This window comes from Schistocerca cancellata, chromosome 9 (assembly GCF_023864275.1).
Source record: "Schistocerca cancellata isolate TAMUIC-IGC-003103 chromosome 9, iqSchCanc2.1, whole genome shotgun sequence".
Lineage (NCBI taxonomy): Eukaryota > Metazoa > Arthropoda > Insecta > Orthoptera > Acrididae > Schistocerca > Schistocerca cancellata.
In genome coordinates, this window is record NC_064634.1 from 210266430 (window position 1) to 210289731 (window position 23302).

Here is a 23302-nt window from a genome sequence, read left to right on the forward strand (position 1 = left end):
CACCCCAGCCAGATTTAAACCTCTTCTCTGTTTGTAAACACTGAACGACAACCTTCTGCTTCCTACTTTCCCGATATGAAGTCAATAATTGTTGACCTATCCCCATAATCCCATAATACTTCAACTAGTGCAAAAGTATAGTGGAGCTAAAATGTACCTGACCGCCAGTTTTTTGTTGGCGAGTATTCTTTAGTGCCACAAGATGAACGACAGTCGAAACGTTGCAAGCTCTGTCCACGAAATAAAGGAGAATGAGACAAAAGGTATCTTTTCTGAATTATTCGTTTAACTTGGAGCACGTACGCTCGTTTCAATGAAGCAACGTCGGAAGCCGTAAAGATACCAATGTTTTCGTGTAGCAGAACGAACTGTAGTTCAGTTGTTACTAACGAGATATTGCTTAAGCCAGCTGCTGCAGTGTTGGCTAATTAGAGACGGAAGGATCACGAACTGAAACTCTCGAAAATAGCTTGGAGTAGCAAAGCTCTTAATTGGAAAACCGTTACTCATTCGACTTGAACGTAAGGGAATCGTGCCAAGGTCGCCTCTCATGCAAGCGCTAGCTCGAGTTTAATAATCTCGCGACTGTTGAAGAAAACGTGGACACAAGTGCTGCTCTCTTAAGAGTTGGGATGGGTGCTACGAGCTTGCTTTAATGAGAGAGTACCCGTCGTTGTGCACAAAACTGGAAGTGTCAAGGAAAGTGGAAATAGCCGTGCGTGATGAAACTCGACTCTCTCGCACTCTGCGAGGTTAAGAGACTGCAGGATGAAACAAGAATCTATTTTCCTCACGGGCCAGGGCGCACTGGTTCGGTTGATTTCCCGGAACGTAGTCACTCACATCTACATTTACATGACTCCAAGGCAAATCACATCGAAGTATCTGGCAAAGGGTTCATCGAAGCACCTTCAAACAATTTCTCAACCGTTCCACTCTCGAAGTCAGCGCGAGAAAAAGGAAAGCTTAAATTCTTCCGTGCGATCTCTTATTTCTCTTACTTTTTTACAGTGATCATTCCGTGTATGTAGATGACCGCTAACAAAATATTGTCGCATTCGGAGGAGAATACAGGTGGTTGAAATTGCTTGAGGAGATCCTACAGCAAAGAAACAACGCTTTTGCTTAATGGTTGTAATCTCAATCACATATCATATCCGTGAAGCTCTCTCCCTATATCCCGATAACTTTTTTGAATTCCTCGGTCAGTCCTATCTGACGCAGATCTCATACCGCGCAGCAACACTCTAGGAGAGGACCGACAAACGTGGTGTAGGCATCTTCAACTTTTGTAGTCCTGTCTTCCTCAGTTGCGTGTAATATTACGGTATATTGATAATTTTTACTTATAGACCGTCTGACAGTAACTGAATAAAACGTAGTTTTAGTGGCATACGCGTTTTGCCTTTATTTTCTGCAAGGCATCATGTGGCCTGGAATATATACTTATGTTTGCTATTTAATTTATATTTTGGTCACTGTACCTATAGGATATAAACAGTTATAAACACCAAAACACACGCACACACACACACACACACACACACACACACACACACACACACACACATGCTCGCACACACAAATGTATACACGAACAGATCACAGATACTTCAATAATTACACTCGAAAGTTTGGCAATAACATTCGGTCTTTGGCAAAAACATCTGACAGTTGGCAACAGAAACCAAAACATTGCATCTAAACAAGTGTTCAGTTCACAGTGCAGTGAAATGTGGGGAAAAAACGCAAATCGGCATTTATAAGAAGAAGAACAACGCCATAAATACAACAGGAGCCTAATATGTAGGAAATCGTCAACGCAATCTGTAAGTACAGTTCAAAACATTACTACTTAATAGGAAATACCAACTACCAGAACTGTTTATAACCTATAGGTATAGTGATCAAAATGTAAAGTAAATAGCAAACATATGTACGTATTCCAGGCCACTGATTATGTCTTGTACAAAATAAAGGCGACACTCATATGGCACTAAAATTGTGTTTTATTCATTTGCTGTCAGACGGTGCATAAGTAAAGATTAGTAATATACCGTATTGTAGACAGTCTCCTTAGCAGTCGTGCAATTTGCTTCTTTTGTTATCAATCTTTCGACTAGCTACAAGTCACATTTTATCTCCTCCTAAGTGGTAGTATTTTCATAGCTGAATTCCCACTCTACTGAACAGCCTTCACACTCTTTCTGCATGTTCAAATAATAATTCGTAACAACGCGAATCAAATTAGTTGTGGGAGCCTTAACACAGAATTCCTACTTTGGTATACGATTAAAATTACTTATTTCTTTTAGAGTTTTTTTCTAATCCCTACGTTCATCCGTGTATTTGCATCTGGCCTCATGTAACAATCACAATGTACACAGTTCCAGTATCTTCACGCCTATATTCCTACGTTAATACACTCCTGGAAATGGAAAAAAGAACACATTGACACCGGTGTGTCAGACCCACCATACTTGCTCCGGACACTGCGAGAGGGCTGTACAAGCAATGATCACACGCACGGCACAGCGGACACACCAGGAACCGCGGTGTTGGCCGTCGAATGGCGCTAGCTGCGCAGCATTTGTGCACCGCCGCCGTCAGTGTCAGCCAGTTTGCCGTGGCATACGGAGCTCCATCGCAGTCTTTACCACTGGTAGCATGCCGCGACAGCGTGGATGTGAACCGTATGTGCAGTTGACGGACTTTGAGCGAGGGCGTATAGTGGGCATGCGGGAGGCCGGGTGGACGTACCGCCGAATTGCTCAACACGTGGGGCGTGAGGTCTCCACAGTACATCAATGTTGTCGCCAGTGGTCGGCGGAAGGTGCACGTGCCCGTCGACCTGGGACCGGACCGCAGCGACGCACGGATGCACGCCAAAACCGTAGGATCCTACGCAGTGCCGTAGGGGACCGCACCGCCACTTCCCAGCAAATTAGGGACACTGTTGCTCCTGGGGTATCGGCGAGGACCATTCGCAACCGTCTCCATGAAGCTGGGCAACGGTCCCGCACACCGTTAGGCCGTCTTCCGCTCACGCCCCAACATCGTGCAGCCCGCCTCCAGTGGTGTCGCGACAGGCGTGAATGGAGGGACAAATGGAGATGTGTCGTCTTCAGCGATGAGAGTCGCTTCTGCCTTGGTGCCAATGGTGGTCGTATGCGTGTTTGGCGCCGTGCAGGTGAGCGCCACAATCAGGACTGCATACGACCGAGGCACACAGGGCCAACACCCGGCATCATGGTGTGGGGAGCGATCTCCTACACTGGCCGTACACCACTGGTGATCGTCGAGGGAACACTGAATAGTGCACGGTACATCCAAACTGTCATCGAACCCATCGTTCTACCATTCCTAGACCGGCAAGGGAACTTGCTGTTCCAACAGGACAATGCACGTCCGCATGTATCCCGTGCCACCCAACGTGCTCTAGAAAGTGTAAGTCAACTACCCTGGCCAGCAAGATCTCCGGATCTGTCCCCCATTGAGCATGTTTGGGACTGGATGAAGCGTCGTCTCACGCGGTCTGCACGTCCAGCACGAACGCTGGTCCAACTGAGGCGCCAGGTGGAAATGGCATGGCAAGCCGTTCCACAGGACTACATCCAGCATCTCTACGATCGTCTCCATGGGAGAATAGCAGCCTGCATTGCTGCGAAAGGTGGATATACACTGTACTAGTGCCGACATTGTGCATGCTCTGTTGCCTGTGTCTATGTGCCTGTGGTTCTGTCAGTGTGATCATGTGATGTATCTGACCCCAGGAATGTGTCAATAAAGTTTCCCCTTCCTGGGACAATGAATTCACGGTGTTCTTATTTCAATTTCCAGGAGTGTAGATGCACTTTAGCACAATATATGTTCCACACTTATATCATCAGAATTATCATTTGTATCTCAGTTTCTATAGCTATATTTAATACTACTCAGCTCCATTTCAAGAAGGCTGATTTTTTAACTTGCGCGAAGTGGTTTCTGATGTCTTTCTTGAATGATTTGGATTGCTACATAAATAAGCAATTCAATTTAGACATTGTCCTTCCAAGTCTGTATGGAATGTGAAAATACATGAAAATTAGATACGAAAATAAATTTTCTTTTAATCATTCAGCTGAATTACTCAAGCACGTAATTTACCCCTAAAAGGTTACGAAAGGTACACCTCCAGTAGCGCACGATTTTCTTATCACAAGTTATCTGATATTTAAAGCCAAATCGCCAATAGATTGATCAATTCTCATGACATGTCAGGCACACTGCTCAAAGGTGTGAATGCTATTAGGCATCTTTCCACATTTTAAGATAAATGAAGGTATCCAAGTGACGTATTAGCATGTGAGACACCAGACAAAGGTGGTGATTTTAGTCGACATAATGCATATAGTACACGAGATCAGTGGCCGAAACGATTATTGATATTGACTGCTTCTTTAAATCTGTAGCCAAGACAATTTCTACCATGGTTCACAGCTCACGTACAGTGTACTATGAATGTTAGAAAGAATCAGTACACGACATCCAAACGAAGAGAATCTATCTTGCTTCAATGCAGTTGCCATGGGAAACTCGTTACTCACGAACGAGTACCAACTTAGTGAAGTGCTAACGTATTCGATAAGAAAATGAATACCCATCGGGCTACCTGCGATTTTACCCAACCGCAGCAGATGGTGTGCCAAGACAATTCCTTTGGAAAGTACACGCTCAAGTTCCTTCCTGATCCTTGTCCAATCTCTTGTCCGTTTCCAGTGACCTGGCAGTCCACGGGCAGCTCAACCTAAATATTTCTTCCTTTATACGGACTCACAAACGCAAATCAAAGCACCTGCTTCAGAACCATTGAAAAACGAACAGAAAAAAGACTGTTGAAAAGAACACGTTAGTCAATAAGGCTGTTTCGTCATCAGATTACAACCACAGTACACAGACAAGTTTGCCTCAGTGTCCGACTCGCTAAAGAATTAATGCTACCAGTCCTTCGGATGATAAATTGCTGTTAGTGAAAGGAATTTAAAACGTTTAGGTACCTAAACGTCTTCATTCTGATCGACACAATAGATTACACCCTATGTGACCTTGTGAAAGAGATTATATAGTAGTTTTGGTTCTCGTTCCAAAGACTGGTCTGTTGCAGCACTCCACAGGAGTCTGTTCTTATAAACCTCTACATCTCTGTGTAAATACTACAACTTATGTCAACTGTAACCTGCTTACTATTCAACCAGTGGTCTCGCTCTACAGTTTATACACCCCTCTTTACTTACATTACACAGCTCTACAAAATAATTTTTTTTTTTTCGTTGCCAGGGAAGTTTGAACGAAAATGGGATATTGTTATGATACTCATTCCGAGTATATTTGTACTTTTCCCAAATTGGCTCTGGTTTTTGAGATATAGGTTATTTGTGGAAATGAGAGTTTCATGTGGATAATATCGACTGCAGGGTCCATATCAGGTGTAATGTATTTGCTACCTGTTTTTTAATTAGTAATATTGTACTATCTTTATTAAACAATTGTGCTCAGGGAGTGCATCTGTGTGGTTGAGGATTACATCATGCAAACATCACACTGTCAGCATGTGTTCAGTCCTGTTGTGCAGTGCGTGTGTTGAAGATATTGAGGGTTGTGCAGATTTGAATTCGGCGGTACTCGACATTCATTTGTTGGCCGAGGTAATCCCCGCAACAGCCGATAGGTAGCGTTCAGTGTAAACAAGAAAAATGGCGATGGTCGAAAGTCACACGCATGTGCAAGTGCAGCTTCAAGGAGATAGAACCTTTTCATCGTGACGTAGCAAATAAGAGGTGAGTATTCATTTCACACAAAACAATTAATGATGTTTGTTGGATGTGATTGACATGCAAATACAAGAAAGTTCTGCATAATATGTAGTATTTGTGCAATTTTGTTTGAGGAAAACATGAGTTCTTCACGCCGTCTTTGCGTGAACCATCCAGATGAGTTCTGCTACATTTGTGGTGAATACGTTCTTCAAAAGAACAGGAAGAATATCACTCCTTTTGTGAAGGAAGCGTATCTGGCATATTTCGGAATTAAACTTGGAGATCAAGACAAGGCGTGGGCACCCCATAAAGTTTGTAAATGCTGTGTGGAGTGCTTACGGCAGTGGACAAAACGAAAAAGGAAAAGCTTAAACTTCGGAGTGCCTATGGTATGGCGAGAGCAGAAGAACCATACAGATGATTGGTATTTTTGCATTGTTAATGTGAAAGGTTTTAATAGGTTCAAAAAACGTAAGTGGGAATATCCCGATTTGGAGTCAGCAAGAAGACCGGTGGTGCACAGCAACGATGTTCCTGTACCAACCTTCACAACATTACCCACGCTAACATCATCAGATGACGAGGTGCACGGCGAGGAATGTACAAGTAGTGGTTCGGAATACGAAGGACGTGAGACACAACCCCAGCAGTTCGACCAGAAGGAGCTCAGTGACTTGATACGAGAACTCAATCTTTCAAAGCAAGCATCAGAACTCTTAGCATCCAGGCTTAAGGAAAAGAACTGTCTTCATCCAAGTGTTAAAATAACAGCTTACCGGACGAGAGAAGAAAAGCTTCTTCCATACTTCAACCAAGAAGAGGTTATAGTGTATTGCAGCAATATACCTGGACTTTTACTTGAATTGGGGCTGCCGGAATATAGACCAGAGGACTGGCGTCTCTTCATAGACAGTTCCACTAGAAGTTTAAAATGTGTTCTCCTACACAATGGCAATCGTTACGCATCTATTCCAATTGCCCACTCAACAAAACTTTGTGAAGCATATGCTAACATCAAGATGGTTCTGCAGAAAATTCAGTATATGCAGCACCAGTGGTTGATGTGTGTTGATTTGAAAATGGTGAACTTCTTGCTTGGACAACAAAGTGGATACACAAAGCACCCATGTTTTATCTGCATGTGGGATAGTAGGGCAAAGCACGAACATTGGAAGCAGAAAACATGGCCTCCAAGGGAACATATGGCTGTTGGTGAAGCAAACATCATTAATGAACCTCTGGTTAGTAGGGACAAGATTGTTCTTCCACCATTACATATTAAGTTAGGACTAATGAAGCAATTCACCAAAGCTTTAGACAGAAATGGTAATTGCTTCACATACATCTGCAAAACGTTCCCTGGACTCAGTAGTGAAAAACTTAAGGCAGGAATATTTGATGGTCCTCAAATTCGCAGGCTCATCAACAATACCAATTTTACAAGTGTCATGACTGTCACTGAAGCATCGGCCTAGAACAGTTTTGTCGCTGTTGTAAAATGTTTTTTGGGCAATCATAAAGCTCCCAATTACGAGGAACTGGTCAAAAACATGCTCACTAACTTTCAAAACTTAGGAGCTAACATGAGCATAAAATTGCACTTCCTTCACAGCCACTTGGATCGATTTCCTCGTAATCTAGGTGATTTCAGTGAGGAACAAGGAGAGCGGTTCCATCAAGATATGAAAGGAATAGAGGAAAGATATAAAGGAAGATGGGACAGGCATATGATGGCAGATTATTGCTGGAATCTGCAACGTGACTGTTCTGAAGAGACCTATAAAAGGAAAGCGTGCAGGAAGCGGTTCGTCATGGACGGAAAATGATATACTTATAGAGAAACTTTTCAATTATGTTTTATACGTGGACAAATGCCTATCAGGTTTTCATAGAAGCTATTTATAAAGATTATTTTATTTTTTCATTGTAGTTTGTAGCGCTCGAGTTCAGTATTAGCAATTTTTTCTAATTTTTTGAATAAATCATGCATTATCTCAAAAGCTAGAACCAAACTGCATAAATAGTTGCTATATTCGTCCTCAGCACCACTAACCCATCCTAAAGCCACTCAAATATCCTTGGCAAGAAAATGAGTGTTGACCAGTGTTACCAAATGACGTCAACAGATCGCTTCTTTTAGTCAAGATGTGACACAACCTCCTTATCCCTCAGTTCAGTTCAGTACGTCCTTTGTTACACATACCAATCAAACTTTCAATGTTCTTCTGTTGGACATCCATTTTCATCTTGTCTAAACCGCTTAACTTCCAACAAAAGCTACATCATACTCTGAAAGCCACTTAACAGTGTGTGGCGGAGGGTGCTTCTGGTACGACTGACTAGTCCCTCCTTTACTACCCCACTTGCGAATGGCGCGGGGGAGAATGAGTGCCGGTAGGCCACCGTATTTCGTCTATTGTCACAAATTTTGTCATCGTGGTCGGCTCGCGGGTTTTATGTGAGAGGAAGCAGTATGTTGTCCGTATTTTCCCGTAAGCGCTCACTCAAAGTTCCAATAGTAAGTTTCTCCGTGATGAACAACGCCTTGCTTGTAACGTCTATCGCTGGACTTTGTTGAGCATCTCCGTACCGCTCTCGCGCTGACTAAACGGTCCCGTGACGAAACGCAGCGCTTTCCATTCGATCTTCTCTCTCTCGCTCGCTCTGTATCTCCCCCCCCCCTTTCACTCTCTCTCTCCTCTATGAGTCCTTCGATGTAAGGATCCCAGTCTGAAGAACACTGCTCATGAGTCGGTCGAACAACCACCTTGTAAACCACTACCTCTGTGGAAAAAGTTGTATCTCCTTACCTATGAATCTCAGTCTAGCTTCAGATTTTACTGCTACTTATTGTAAGTAAAAATATCACGTAGGATCGCTCTGGATAGTTACTCACAAACTTTTATGGTAGATACTTGAAACGTCCCCTTAGAATAATTTATACAAGACTGTGCTTAAACTTTCACACAATACTTTTAGCGCAACGCAATCTGACTTTCAAAAATCCCTACAAAAGAATGGCCCTGACTAACATTAAACTATACCTTTCACAAATCACTTACCTCACAAAAATCTTCGTTACTCGAACTACTGCAATACAGCGAGCGCCACTATCGCCAGCTAAATAAAAGATTCAAACTACAGAAGGCACTAACTACTGATAGGCATAGTTAGCAATTGAAAGATGATAATAGAGAACAAACAATGTATTTACCTTAACAGTCATAATATATATAGTAGTTCATAATATCCAGTATTACATATTATCAAAACTCCGCCATCTCTCTCCCCACATCCACCACTGCTGGCGGCTCACCTCTTACTGCGCAACGCTACGCGCTGTTCACATCCAGCTGCCGCTGCCCAACACTACAATGGCAGACAACAATGCAAACTCGCCACAGACTGCACACAGCACAGCCAGTGATTTTCATGTAGAGCGCTACGTAACGTTGCCAATAAGAAAACATAAACAGCCTACATACATAGCCTACTTACATACTGTTTCCAGCATTTCTCATCAATAGTGTAGTTGTATAGTAGTGGATTTCTTTTCGTATATATGCGCAATATGTTACATTTATTTATATTCAGGGTGAACTGCCACAGCCTATACGATTCATCAATTCTCTGCAGGTCATTCTGCAAATCTACACTGCCTTTTGGTGATTCTACATTCTTATAAACGACCGCATCATCTGCAAGGACTCTAGAAGAGCTTCCGTCGCTTTCTACTAGACCATTCATATTCATTGCTTACAGTAAGGCTCCAATCACACTTTCTTGAAATACTTCGGAAATCACCTTTACAACCGTCGATTTTGTTCCGTTAAGAGCGACGTGTTGAGCTCTATCTGCAGGGAACTCTTGAATCGAGTAGAAATTCTGGTCCGATACTCGGTAAGCTCGAATTTTTTTCTTTTCACTAAATGGGAGTGCGGTACGATGTCAAATGTCTTCCTGAACTCAAGAAGCACATCATAAACTTTAGCGCCGTTGTCCACAGAGCTATGGATCTCATGGAGGAACGGAGCGAGCTGAGTTTCGCAAGATCTCTGTTTGCGGAATCCACGTTGATTTTTGTAGAGGATGCTTCCGTTCTGAACAACGTCACCATTCTTGAGCATAAAACGAGTTCCATGATCCTACAACAGATTGCCATCAAGTCTTATAATTCTTTGCATCTGTCTTACGAGCCTAACTGAAAACTGCAACGACCAGCGTTTTTTTACGGTCTCTAGATACCGTTCGTTTGCTCCAGCGATTTGCCATAATCTGCTGCTGCAAAGGGAGCATACTACGCCACGCTCCATTTAAATACCTTCAGAAAGGACTTGCTACAACTTAGATATCAATTACATGTTAACAAATTTCCCTCTTTCAGACATCTCCATTTCATAGCCTCTCCACGTCTGTCATTATCAGTTATATTTCGCTGTCCAAATGTCAAAATTCATCTACTCTTTTTAGTGCCTCATCTCTTAGTCTAATTACGTGGGCATCGACTATTTTCCATCACTCTTGTTCTGCTTTTGGTGATGTTCAACTTATAACCACTTTTCGGGAAGCTGTCTATTCCGTTCACCCGCTCTTTTAAGTCCTGTGCCGTCTCTGACAGCACCTCTTTGTCAGCACCTAACCGCAAAAGTTTTATTTCTTCTCTCTGCACTTGGAATCTATTCAGAATTTGAAAAAGTTTATTTCAGTCAATATTATTAAAAACTTTCTCAAAATATAGATATGCTATAATTGTTTGGATGCCTTTCGGCAGTCTGTGTTATGATATACGAGAGTTATTCGAAAAGTAAGTTCTGATCGGTCGCGAAACGGAAACCGCACTGAAAATCAAAAATGTTTTTCTTGCAACAGTTAGCTATATTTTCGAGCTGTTTCCCTAAGCAGTCGCCACTCTGAGCTATACATCTGTTGTAGCGTTGTACCAACTTTCCAATAACCTCATCATAAAAGGAAGCTGCCTATGCTTTCTGTCAATTCTCTACTGTGGCGTGCAGCTTGTGGTCTGTGCTAAAACCTTGTCTTCACAGCCAGCGGTTCATCTGAGTAGAAATAAAAATCAGAGGGAGCTACGTCCGTGTTGTATGGTTGGTGATCAAACACTTGCCATGGAAAACACAGCAGGAGCGTCCCCATTATCCCCGCAGTGTGCGGCCGAGAACTGTCTTGAAGAAGGAAAAACATGACAGTCACGTTGTGTGGGCTGCATGAAATCAGGCAAAATCTTTCACGGGCATCCATACCCTGTTTTTCAGGCATGTTTATGCGCTTACTATGGGATCAGAGCTGAAAAGAGAGACGACGCTATCGACGGGCATACTAGAGACACTGTTCAACGCATCTATGCAGAGCTCCTTCGAATTATCATTGTAGTTTCCATCTCGTGATCGACTGGACCTTACTTTCGGAATAGCCATCGTAAATCATACCGTCTATATTGAATCTCGTGTTCTAAATATCTCGGGACGCAAACTGACTGCTCGTCTGACGTTTGGTCGGATGAGTTGAGCGTGGGCGCAAGCGAGCAGTTCCTCGGCCGCGCAGCAGTGCCCTTGGTGCTGGCCCGACTGCTGCCGGCGCGCCGTAAGGCACGAAATCTCGCACCAGGGCGTGTTGCTTCTGTTCGGTCGTGCTGGCAACAGACCTCACATGGGGGAGTGATGCGTCACATATAGCTTCTCCTTCCCAAGTGGCTCTTCCCGCCTTCCTGTGGTGCCAGACGTCAAACTCGGCATTTCTCAGGCTCGCCCGGAAGTTGCCCTGCGTTAGAAGAGAAAGCTGCGACCCAACCCGATGCAAAAGCGAAGGGTGCGTGGCACAGGGGGAGCTGTGTCCAGGGTGGGGGGGAGGGGGGGAGGGGGGGGCGCGGATTGAGTGGGTCTGCTCTTTGCCGGGGGGGGGGGGGGTGTTGCTCACTCTGTGTGCGACTCCTCTGAGCTGGACAGCTGATGCTCCTCTCCCTCTCTGTGCAGAACACCATGTGCTGTGCATTGCGGCGACCTCTTTTGTCGGCTTGGGATCTCGGCGCGAGTCAGCAAGGACGCTTCGCCGCGCCCGTGGGCAATGGGAACATGTTCTGCCAAACCCAGAGGGTGGTGACATCGCCTGGACCAGGTTATCTGGGTCCAGATCGCTGAACCACTAGGTGACTGGCCCACCACCTGAGTAGGAACAAGTGGCCGCTCCCTCTTCCTACTGCTGGGGACATAACAGATTGCCAGAAAATCAGGAAACACAAGACAGGCGCCCTGTTGTAGCGAACTGAACGGTATTTGTAAAAGAAAACTCTGCACCAGAACAACCAGTACAAGTTAGTGCAGTCAGCAGCACAGATGCTAGCACAATCCTAGGTCAACCCCTAGTCAGACGACTGGAGGTTGGTGCTGTGAGAATCTATCTAAACCCTGAGCACTACATGCAGCTGTCCTGACCATGGCGGTACGACACGTGGTGCGTGTAGGGCAGAAGTGTGGACGTAAAGTCACCTTCTCGGCCATGGAAGCTGTTGATTGAAACAGTTGAAGACTATGAATCTCCCCACTGACTTCGGCATCCTGCGTGACCTTGTGAAGAAGGTTTTTGAAATACGAAATGAAACATTCGATTTAGATGAAATTTACAATCACTCTGTCTTATCTAACGGAAGAACAGGTTTCGATTGGAGTAAGACCTTTCTGGAATCATATGTTCACACATATTTCCCATGACAACAGCAATTCAGATAGGACAATTAAATGCACATGATAGTAGGCTGGTCATGCAGGAGCTTCGGAGGGTGGTGGAGGAGATGAGCCTTGACGTATTCTGTCTACAGGAGCCATTCTCTCTTGCATGGAATGTAGCATTTACTGCTGTAAATTCGGAAGTAGTAAGCTTTGGGAATGACCCGAAGGCCACCATTATAGTAATAAACAAAGCGTTACGAATCACAGTGCTTACACGTCTTTCCGATGATTATTGTAATGTTGTAGAGCTCCAGTAGCCAGTGGGCATCATATATCTAGTGAATATGTACTTTCAGTACGGAACCAATATAGAAGTGTAACTTGATCAACTCGTGCAGGTATCCACATCGCTGAGAGGGGTCAAGATAGTAGTGGTGGCAGACATGAATGCTAAATCCCCCCCCTATGGCATAGTGGCACTCGGAATGAAAGAGGCGGAAAAATGGAGGAGACCATCATCTCCTTACAGTTTCTTACCGCTAACAGACCAGGACCCCCCGCACCTATACTGGCGGAGGAGGCGAAGGCACGAACATCGACATCACGTTAATGTCAGAAAATATTTTTGGCAATATTATAAATTGGATATTCAGAGACAGGGTCACCACAAGTGACCATAACCTAATTACTATCACACTCTCTGAGAAAGTGTGCCGCTGGGAAAAAATAGGGTGGGAAGTGCAGCTCAACTACAATAGAACTGACTGGGAGGGCCTTGCAAGGGAGTTTGACACCCCGACATGGTTGGAAGGTGACTAAGACGTCAACAGACATGGCGAAAAACTGGTGAGTGGACTCACCAGAGTGGTGAAAGCAGCTGTACCAACCACGAGGCTGTAGCGGCCTCTCCGTCCCTATGGTCGGTGGGTCTAGGGCAGATGCGTCAGTCAGTCAGGAGGGCGAGGAGGTAATACCACTGAAGTGTCGTCTGGGAAGAAAAACAACGTTGGTTGCGAATCTATAGAGACGCCAAGGAGCAATTCCAGAAGGAGCTGAGGACAGTTAGGCTCCAGAACTGGGAAAAATACGTGCAGAGCCAATCGGCTATTGATCCCTGGGGCATTCCCTTCTAGATAGTAAGAGAGAAAATCCGGTCGCCACCGTCAGGGATGGGAACCGGATGACGGGATCTTGGCAGGAAACTGCTGAGGATACTGAGGAAGTGGAGGATACTGAGGAGCAACACCTAATTAGGCAGGCAGTTCAGGGAGAATATGCGAACAATAGTGTGGTGTGTCCATTCTCTGCGGAAGAAGTGGCGGCACACATAAAATCATTAAAGAGAGGCAAGGCCCCAGGACCAGACGGCATTGTAGCGGAAGTAGTGCAACACGTCGCTCCTCAACTGGTAACACCTCTGATAAGAATATACAATTAGGCATTGCGCCTTAGGATGTTTCTCTCCATCTGGAAACAGGCCAGTGTAGTGACCATCAGGGCCGCTACATGGCTGTCTCAGGAGCTATTGCATGGAAAGGGAGGACTGGCTATCGTCCCCTAGCGGGAGTGTGGACAAAAAGATTACGAAGGGGTGTCCACAGGGCTCTCTCCTGGGGCCGCTCTTTTGGGACATATATATGGAGCCTCTCCTGGACAGCCTGGAGAACAGTGCAGATGTGGTAGAGGCGATAGCCTACGCGGTGGGCCATAGCAGCGGCCATAGCTGCGAAGATCTAGAACCTACGATTGAAAGGGCAATGACTATACTGACACAGTGATGCCAAACAACAAAAATGAAAATCGCGCCCAACAAATCATCATGCTTATTATTAGAGGGCCAATTGGTCAGAAATCCTACGGTGCAGAGTGTAGGCTCACCAGTTATTCAGTGTCGCGAGACACGATACTTGGGTGTCATTAGAGGCGAAAGATGGAGCTTCGCTCAACACATCGAAGTGGTGACCCAAAGGTCTCTAGAAGCACTGAATAACCTCATCATGATCGGGCACAGGAGATTTCACATACCCCAGAACTGATCAGATTGTATCATAACACCATTTTCACCTCCATCGTGGGTTACAGGTCTGGAGTCAGGGCACACTGGCTCACGAGCTTCGTGCCTGCCATGGCCGTGAGGATGGTGCAGTGCAACATGCTTTTACGTTCGATTGGAGCTTACCGACCATCTCCTGCTGGGGGGGGGGGGGGGGGCAATACTGATTCTCATGGGACTGTGTCCCTTAGACATAAAAATCAGGGAACAGGCAGCTCAGCTGGGTATTGGATCAAAAGAGGAGAAATTGAAAAGACTGAAAATATTCTGGGGGTGCAGATCGGGGATAAATTTGCAATCAGAGAATGAGGGACGAATTGTGGCAAGAACTTTGGGATACAGAAGAGACGGAAAGAAGGACTTGCCAGTTGCCGCCTATCATCAAGGAACGGCTCCAACTTACAGACTTCAAACGCAGCATTTCTGCACTTCCTTGCGGGGCATAGACCATACCCGGCATATCTTTGCCGGTTCGGGAAGAGGGCTACCCCCTCGTGTGACTGTGGTGCTGAAATAGGCACTCCAGGCCACGTGATCTACGAGTGTTCGCTTTTCGATGGCATAGCCACCGAATTAAGACGTCAATTACCAAATAGAGACACCTATCATCTAATCATAAATCCATCCACATTCAGAATCATTGACAGTCATGCCAGCAGGGTATCAGCAAAAGACTTGCAAGAATACCATAGGGAGAATCAATGATTCGTAGAACATAAAATGACGTTCCCACACCTATGTCATTCCGCCAGGGCGTGGACTGGCGGATCGCCGTGACGGTCGCAATCCGCCACGTCTTGGAACAGGAGGAAGGTTCGAAACAATCCCGGACTTCACTCATAGCACACTAATGGTGACTATTAGTGGTTAGGTAGTTTTAAGTAGAATGTACTTTTTTTTAACAGTCTCTAATAGTACCTGCAATGACTTCCAGCTAAGACCAGCCCAGTGCCAGGGGCAGGCCCGCTGGGGTTAGCTCGGTGGGCATGGCCAAAACATAGTAGGTGTCTAGATCTACTGGCACGTTTGTAACGCTGCGGTAGTTAGCTTGCTACGATAGTAAGAATAGTATTTCAGTAGACAGTAACACTTGCCCAAAGCGTAACTTAAATCCTCATATCCTTTAGTAAGTAGAGACTCTGGAACATAGTAACAAATGCTGCTAAGAAAACAATTGTATTGTAGATAATTAAGACCCACTAATGTGTAAGTTGGTGGGCTATCGTGTAAGAATTGTATTGTAGAAAATGAACACCCACTAATGTGTAAGTCGGTGGGTTATCGTGTATCAAAATTATTTGTTGAATAAAGAATTTTTTTAAACTAAAAACAAAATAAACTGACTGCTCCAAGGTCGACTTGCAATTTTTTCTGAATAATTCGTGTTAATATTTTGCAATCAATACTTATGAAACCGAGTTCCAGTAATATTCGCATCTGTCAGCACGTACCTTCTTTGAAATAGCAATTATTCTTCTCGAAGCCTGAGTATACTTCGCCTGTCTGATGTACCTTGCATACAAGGTGGAACGGTTCAGTCATGGCTGTCTCACCAAAGGACCTCAGTAATTATGAGGGAATGACTTCAATTCCAGGCGACTTGTCCCGACTTAGGTCCTCTAAAAATCCATAAAATTCTTCTTGCAGTATTCTTTCTCCCATCTCATCTTCATTTACTTTCCCTTCTCCTTCTTTAATGTCCTAAAGATGTTTTACATAATCCCTCTTATACACTCCTTTTAACTTTTAGCCTTCCCTTCTTAACATGGTATGAGCTTGCAGTTATTTTAAGAGACTGGTTTTACTAATGTGACAAGCCCTTGACTCCAGGGGCTTGACTTTAGGAGCCTTCACTTTTACAATTGACATGCGGGCATACAGACAGTTGCCGACGCATGTCACGTGGAGATAGCTTTGCTGACTGATTGCTGAAGTGAAGTTTTCTTGTCCTTGTAAGGAAGACGGATTTAAATCCGTCTAAACCATGGTAAAGGTTATTTGAAAACAACCATTTATTGCAACTGGTTGCTGTCTTCAAAATATTTTAATGTGTCTTTGTTCTCTCATGTGTGCTTCATTTATTGCATTACAAAGTGCACATAAAATAGTCTTCTACAGATTCTGGAACATTTATGTGATGTGATAGCAGGCTGAGGTTGGAATCAGTTCACCACAGTTATGAAATTGGTCCAATGCTAAAATGCAATGATACGAATCCGAAGTCTTTGGAGCACTCACTAAAACATTAAGCCCTAAATGCTTCATTCAGCGCCCGTTACGTCAACAAACTATCGCTTGAAGAACACTTCCATGTGTGATACAGGATTTGTCTCATTCTTTCAGAGATGAATACAACGGTATCTTTTGCAAGAGCGTGGGCGTACGGAGAAACGCGTCCTGCTGCACCAGTGGTGACCGCTTTTGTGTGTATGACGAGAGAAAGACGTTAGGAGCGGTAAGAAGCACGGCGCTCGCTGTTGCAATCAGAAGAGAGCCGACGATTACTCACGGTTTAGCAGTGAAGTTGGAGTGTCAGCGAAATGCCAGCATGCGGGGCGGCACAGCAAGTGGAACAGGAAACACTGAGGTGGGTCGAGCCGGGAGGAGACCGTTAAATAGTGGAATGTGTCACCGCCCGCGAATACTGTGCAAGAGGGACAAGGGGAAGCAGGATAGCAGAAGACCAGGTCTGCGCTAGTGGCTAACCTCGTGGACGATATTACTGACGATTTAAGCTCAGATTTAACCATTAAAAATCAATATAAGGAAATCCTCAGTGTGAGTTCCTCGAACAGTAATGTAGCATGTATGCGAGAGCTCCTTTTCTGTCCCCAATCTGAACAGTCGCATTCCTCCCCTCGAATCACATTCTTGATTACGGTGGCCATTTACAGTTACCATTCCGCTTCTGCTGGAAAACATCTGGACCATATCTGATTCGTTAAGTGTGGCGTCGGATGTCAACATTCAAGTAATACGGAGTTTATTATTATTTCATTCCGTCACCCGTCACGGACTAGAGTGATATCACAGCGGTGCAACATTCCGCTCATTAGTCACAATACTTTAAGACTATGTAAATAAATTAGAAGTATGGGAAAAGGTACAATATACTGGAGGAAATGGAAAGTGTTACAGCATGAAGCACCAGTCTGATATTTATCAAACTTTATGGATATGTTTAACGCTTATCAAATGAGTGCAATATCCTTCGGAACTGACTTCCTTTATTAATGTTGGTATGAGGTACGATATACACCGGCACACATACACACTATTATTCGTTGTGGCATGGAAGCAAAGAATATGCAAATGATAAATTTCTTGTTAGAGAAACACATGCTGCGACAGTTTATGGCTGACTGGTATGTAAGTATAGATCATCCCGGGTTGGTCTCAGTGGTACTCTTTGGGTAGTAAATCAGGGAAATGGACTGCTTAATCAATGATCAGTGCATTCCACAAGGCGTTTGCGTTGAGTAATCTATTATCCTGCTACAATATAACATTTGATGCTCTGATACTCTAGCAAGTACAGGGAAAAGCTAAGGCGAAATGGCTGCACGAGAAACGTGAAGAAATCTAAATATAATCGTATGTCGGAAGGACAGACTAAGCATAAAGAAAAGTCAAAACATCCTTCGGTGATATTAAAAGCAAGAGTGGTAACATTAAGATTACAATGGGAATCACACTATTAAGTGCAGAGGAGAGGGTGAATATGTGGAAACAGTACTTTGAGGGGCAAGACTTATCTGATGACGTGACAGTGGAAGAAATAGGAGCCGACAGCGAAGAGATAGCGGATCCTGTATTAGAACGAGATACAGAATATAAAAGAGCTTTGGATAGCTTCATATCAAACAGAGCAGAAGGGATCGATAACATTCGATCGGAATTTCTAAAATCGTTGGGAAAATTGGCAACAAAAGGACTATTCACGTTGGTGTGTAGAATGTATGTAATTGGCGAAATACCATCCAACTTTCGGGAAAGCATCAGTCACACATTTTCGAAGATAGCAAGAGCCGACAAGCGCGGGAATTATTGCACAATCAGCTCAACAGCTCATGCATCCAAGATTCTGACAAAAATGATATACAGAAGACCGGAAAAGAAAGCTGCGGCTCTGTTAGATGATGATTAATGGGTCTTTAGGAAATGTAAAGGCACCAGGGAAGTAGTTATGACGTTGCGGTTGATGATGGAAGAAAGACATAAGGATATGTCCGTCTGGAAAACGCATTTGAGAGGGTGAAGTGGTGCACGATGTTCGAAATTATGACAAAAATTGGGGTAGGCTATGGGGAAAGACGCGTAAGGAAAAATCTCATTCAAGGGTTCAGTGCTCGGATGGATGTAAGACAGGGATGTTGACTTTCGCTTATACTGTTCAGCCTATTCATCGAAGAACCAATGATGGAAATAAAATAAACTTTCAAGAGTGGGATTAAAGTTCATGGTGATAGGATGTCAATGATAATACTAGCTGATGACATTGCTATTATCAGTTAAAGTAAAGAGGTATTACAGGATCTGTTGAATGTAATGATTAGTTTAATGCGTACAGAATGTGGATTGAGAGCAAATCGGAAAGAGAGGAAAGTGATCAAAAGTAGCAGAAATAAGAAGAGCGATAAACTAGACGTTAGAACTGAGGATCAGGAAGTAGATGATATCAAAGAATTGTGCTGCCTAGGCACAAAATAACCCATGATGGACGGACCAAGGAGGACATAAAAAGCACTTGTAAAAAGGGCGTTATTGACAAACAGATGTCTACTGGTATCTACAGGGTGTTACAAAAGGGTACGGACATACTTTCAGGAAACATTCCTCACACACAAAGAAAGAAAATATGTTATGTGGACATGTGTCCGGAAACGCTTACTTTCCATGTTAGAGCTCATTTTATTACTTCTCTTCAAATCACATTAATCATGGAATGGAAACACACAGTAACAGAACGTACCAGCGTGACTTCAAACACTTTGTTACAGGAAATGTTCAAAATGTCCTCCGTTAGCGAGGATACATACATCCACCCTCCGTCGCACGGAATCCCTGATGTACCGATGCAGCCCTGGAGAATGACGTATTGTATCACAGCCGTTCACAATACCAGCACGAAGAGTCTCTACATTTGGTACCGGGGTTGCGTAGACAAGAGCTTTCAAATGCCCCCATAAATGAAAGTCAAGAGGATTGAGGTCAGGAGAGCGTGGAGGCCATGGAATTGGTCCGCCTCTACCAATCCATCGGTCACCGAATCTGTTGTTGAGAAGCGTACGAACACTTCGACTGAAATGTGCAGGAGCTCCATCGCGCATGAACCACATGTTGTGTCGTACTTGTAAAGGCACATGTTCTAGCAGCACAGGTAGAGTATCCCGTATGAAATTATGATAACGCGCTCCATTGTGCGTACATGCTGACGAAACTAAAATGAGCTCTAACATGGAAATTAAGCGTTTCCGGACACATGTACACATAACATCTTTTCTTTATTTGTGTGTGAGGAATGTTTCCTGAAAGTTTGGCCGTACCTTTTTGTAACACCCTGTATATAGGCCTAAGTTTGAGAAAGTAATTGCAGAGAATGTACGTTCAGAGCACAGTATAATGCGGTAGTGGAACATGGACTGTGTGAAAGTAGGAGCAGAAGAGAATTGAAGTATTTGAGATTTGGTGCTACAGAAGAAATTTGAAAATTTGGTGGACTGATGAGCTAAGGAATGAGGCGGCTCCCCGCAGAATCGGCGAGGAAAGGAATATATGATGAAAATTGAGTAGAAGAAGGTACAGTATAGTAGGAAATCCGTCAAGATATCGTGGACTAACTTCTGTGCTACTAGAGGGAGGTGTAGAGGGCAAAAACTGTAAAAGACGGAAGTGGTGGCACAGGAGAGAAATTCATGGCAAGCCGCATCAAACCAGTCAGAAGAGAGACAGCTCAAAAAAAGTCCTGGTTTTTCAGGGTATGGCCGGCAGGTGTTGCCGATCGGTTCTAGGCGCTTCAGTTCTAAGTTCTAGGGGACTGATGACTTCCGATGTTAAGTCCCATAGAGCTCAGAGCCATTTCTATGAGGGTGTGATAACAGGGTTTGCCTTGTTCCCACATACAGAGCAGGCGTTCAGTCTCCGTTCAAAAAACAGTAAATCAACGCTGTAATAGCTCCTTGCACCATGATTCCAAGGTATTATGGCCCAGAAGAATCTCTGCTTGCTTTGACATTTCACCAAATCGTCTACAGACATGTTGATCTCGCCGCAACAAACAGAAAACCCATAGCTAAAACTATGGTTTAAAACGATAATATTCACGACGGCCTTTTTTAAGATGTAAGGATAAAATTGTGGAAAAAATGAATCGTGAAAGACCTGTGCAGAGAGGGATACTTCCAGAGAGAAGAAGTCGAGTGGTTCCGGTTTTTTCAGAGGAGAGGTATGAATCGGGCAGTAGGATTGGCATTTGGCAACGTGTGTATTCTCCTAGGACGGATGGTACGAAAATAATGGATTTAAAGTATGCGTAACTAGAAGACAAGGCCAAGATTATGAGGAAGAAAGCGTAGGAGAAAGTGTGAAGCTGAGAAGGGGATATTTTCATTGTAAGGCAGAGTCAGTCTGTTAAAACTTTGTAATTGAGGAGGGAGGGAGGAGAATGTAGAATGAGGTGTAGATTTACTGGAATCTGTAGTTATAGAGGCTGTAGCATACCCGGATTGGAAATTGGAGGGAAAGCACTGGGGTTATTAGAATCGAATTTGCAGGAGTTGTAGGATACTTGAAGGTGATTAGCATGTGTGAGGAGCGGGGAGAGTGGGGAGACGGAGTCAGCCGATAAAAGGTAATTTAGTGGAAAGCATTGTCGATTGCATGGCTTTCAACAATACGGAACTTCTTGTGGATGTAATGCAGAACATGTTGAGGTACAACAGTATGGAACCTGCGGACCAGAGCACCGAGGCATCTGACTAAGCGATTTCATCGAGCTCCTCACTAACAGGCAACGTGTAACAACAGTCAATAACCTCGTCGAAGTATGGTTTGTTGTTGTTGCTGAGGTCTTCAGTCCTGAGACTGGTTTGATGCAGCTCTCCATGCTACTCTATCCTGTGCAAGCTTCTTCATCTCCCAATACCTACTGCAACCTACATCCTTCTGAATCTGCTTAGTGTATTCATCTCTTGGTCTCCCTCTACGATTTTTACCCTCCACGCTGCCCTCCAATACTAAATTGGTGATTCAGAACATGTCCTACCAACCGATCCCTTCTTCTAGTCAATTTGTGCCACAAACTCCCCTTCTCCCCAATTATATTCAATACCTCCTCATTAGTTATATGATCTACCCATCTAATCTTCAGCATTCTTCTGTAGCACCACATTTCGAAAGCTATTCTCTTCTTGTCTAAACTATTTGTCGTCCATGTTTCACTTCCATACATGGCTACACTCCATACAAATACTTTCAGAAACGACTTCCTGACGCTTAAATCAATACCCGATGTTAACAAATTTCTCTTCTTCAGAAACGGTTTCCTTGCCATTGCCAGTCTACATTTTATATCCTCTCTACTTCGACCATCATCAGTTATTTTGCTCCCCAAATAGCAAAACTCCTTTACTACTTTAAGTTTCTCATTTCCTAATCTAATTTCCTCAGCATCACCCGACTTAATTCGACTACATTCCATTATCCTCGTTTTGCTTTTGTTGATATTCATGTTATACCCTCCTTTCAAGACACTATCCATTCCGTTCAACTGCTCTCCCAAGTCCTCTGTTGTCTCTGACAGAATTTCAATGTCATTGGCAAACCTCAAAGTTTTTATTTCTTCTCCATGGATTTTAATACCTACTCCGAACTTTTCTTTTGTTTCCTTTACTGCTTGCTCAATATACATATTGAATAGCATCGGGGAGAGGCTACAACCCTGTCCCACTCCCTTCCCAACCACTGCTTCCCATTCATGTCGCTCGACTCTTATAACTGCCATCTGGTTTCTGTACAAATTGTAAATAGCCTTTCACTCCCTGTATTTTACCCCTGCCACCTTCAGAATTTGAAAGAGAGTATTCCAGTCAACATTGTCAAAAGTTTTCTCTAAGTCTACAAATGCTAGAAACGTAGGTTTGCCTTTCCATAATCTTTCTTCTAAGATACGTCGTAGGGTCAGTTTTACCTCACGTGTTCCAACATTTCTACGGGAACCAAACTGATCTTCCCCGAGGTGAAGTATGGGTACAATGTACTTTTATTTTGTTTCATTAACGTTTTATTTCAGGAACGTTTGAATCATATGCGCTGAGTGTCGAAAACCAGATAATTAGAGCTTTGTATTTCGAAACACATTGCGAATCCTGCTAAGCAGGATTAAACGAAGTTAGATCCTCTGAACTAATATAGATAAAATGTAGAAACCGCTACCTCAAATCATGGATAGCATTAAAATAATTTAGCCAATCTTTTCTTGCGACTGGTACCACGATCAGGAAGTGACTTTGAGCTTCAGACTAAGCAAACTGAAACATCAGTTTACCGTATCTATGTACACTCTCCTCACATCAGTGACAACAATTTACATATATTGTTGTTGTTGTGGTCTTCAGTCCTGAGACTGGTTTGATGCAGCTCTCCATGCTACTCTATCCTGTGCAAGCTTCTTCATCTCCCAGTACCTACTGCAACCTACATCCTTCTGAATCTGCTTAGTGTATTGATCTCTTGGTCTCCCTCTACGATTTTTACCCTCCACGCTGCCCTCCAAT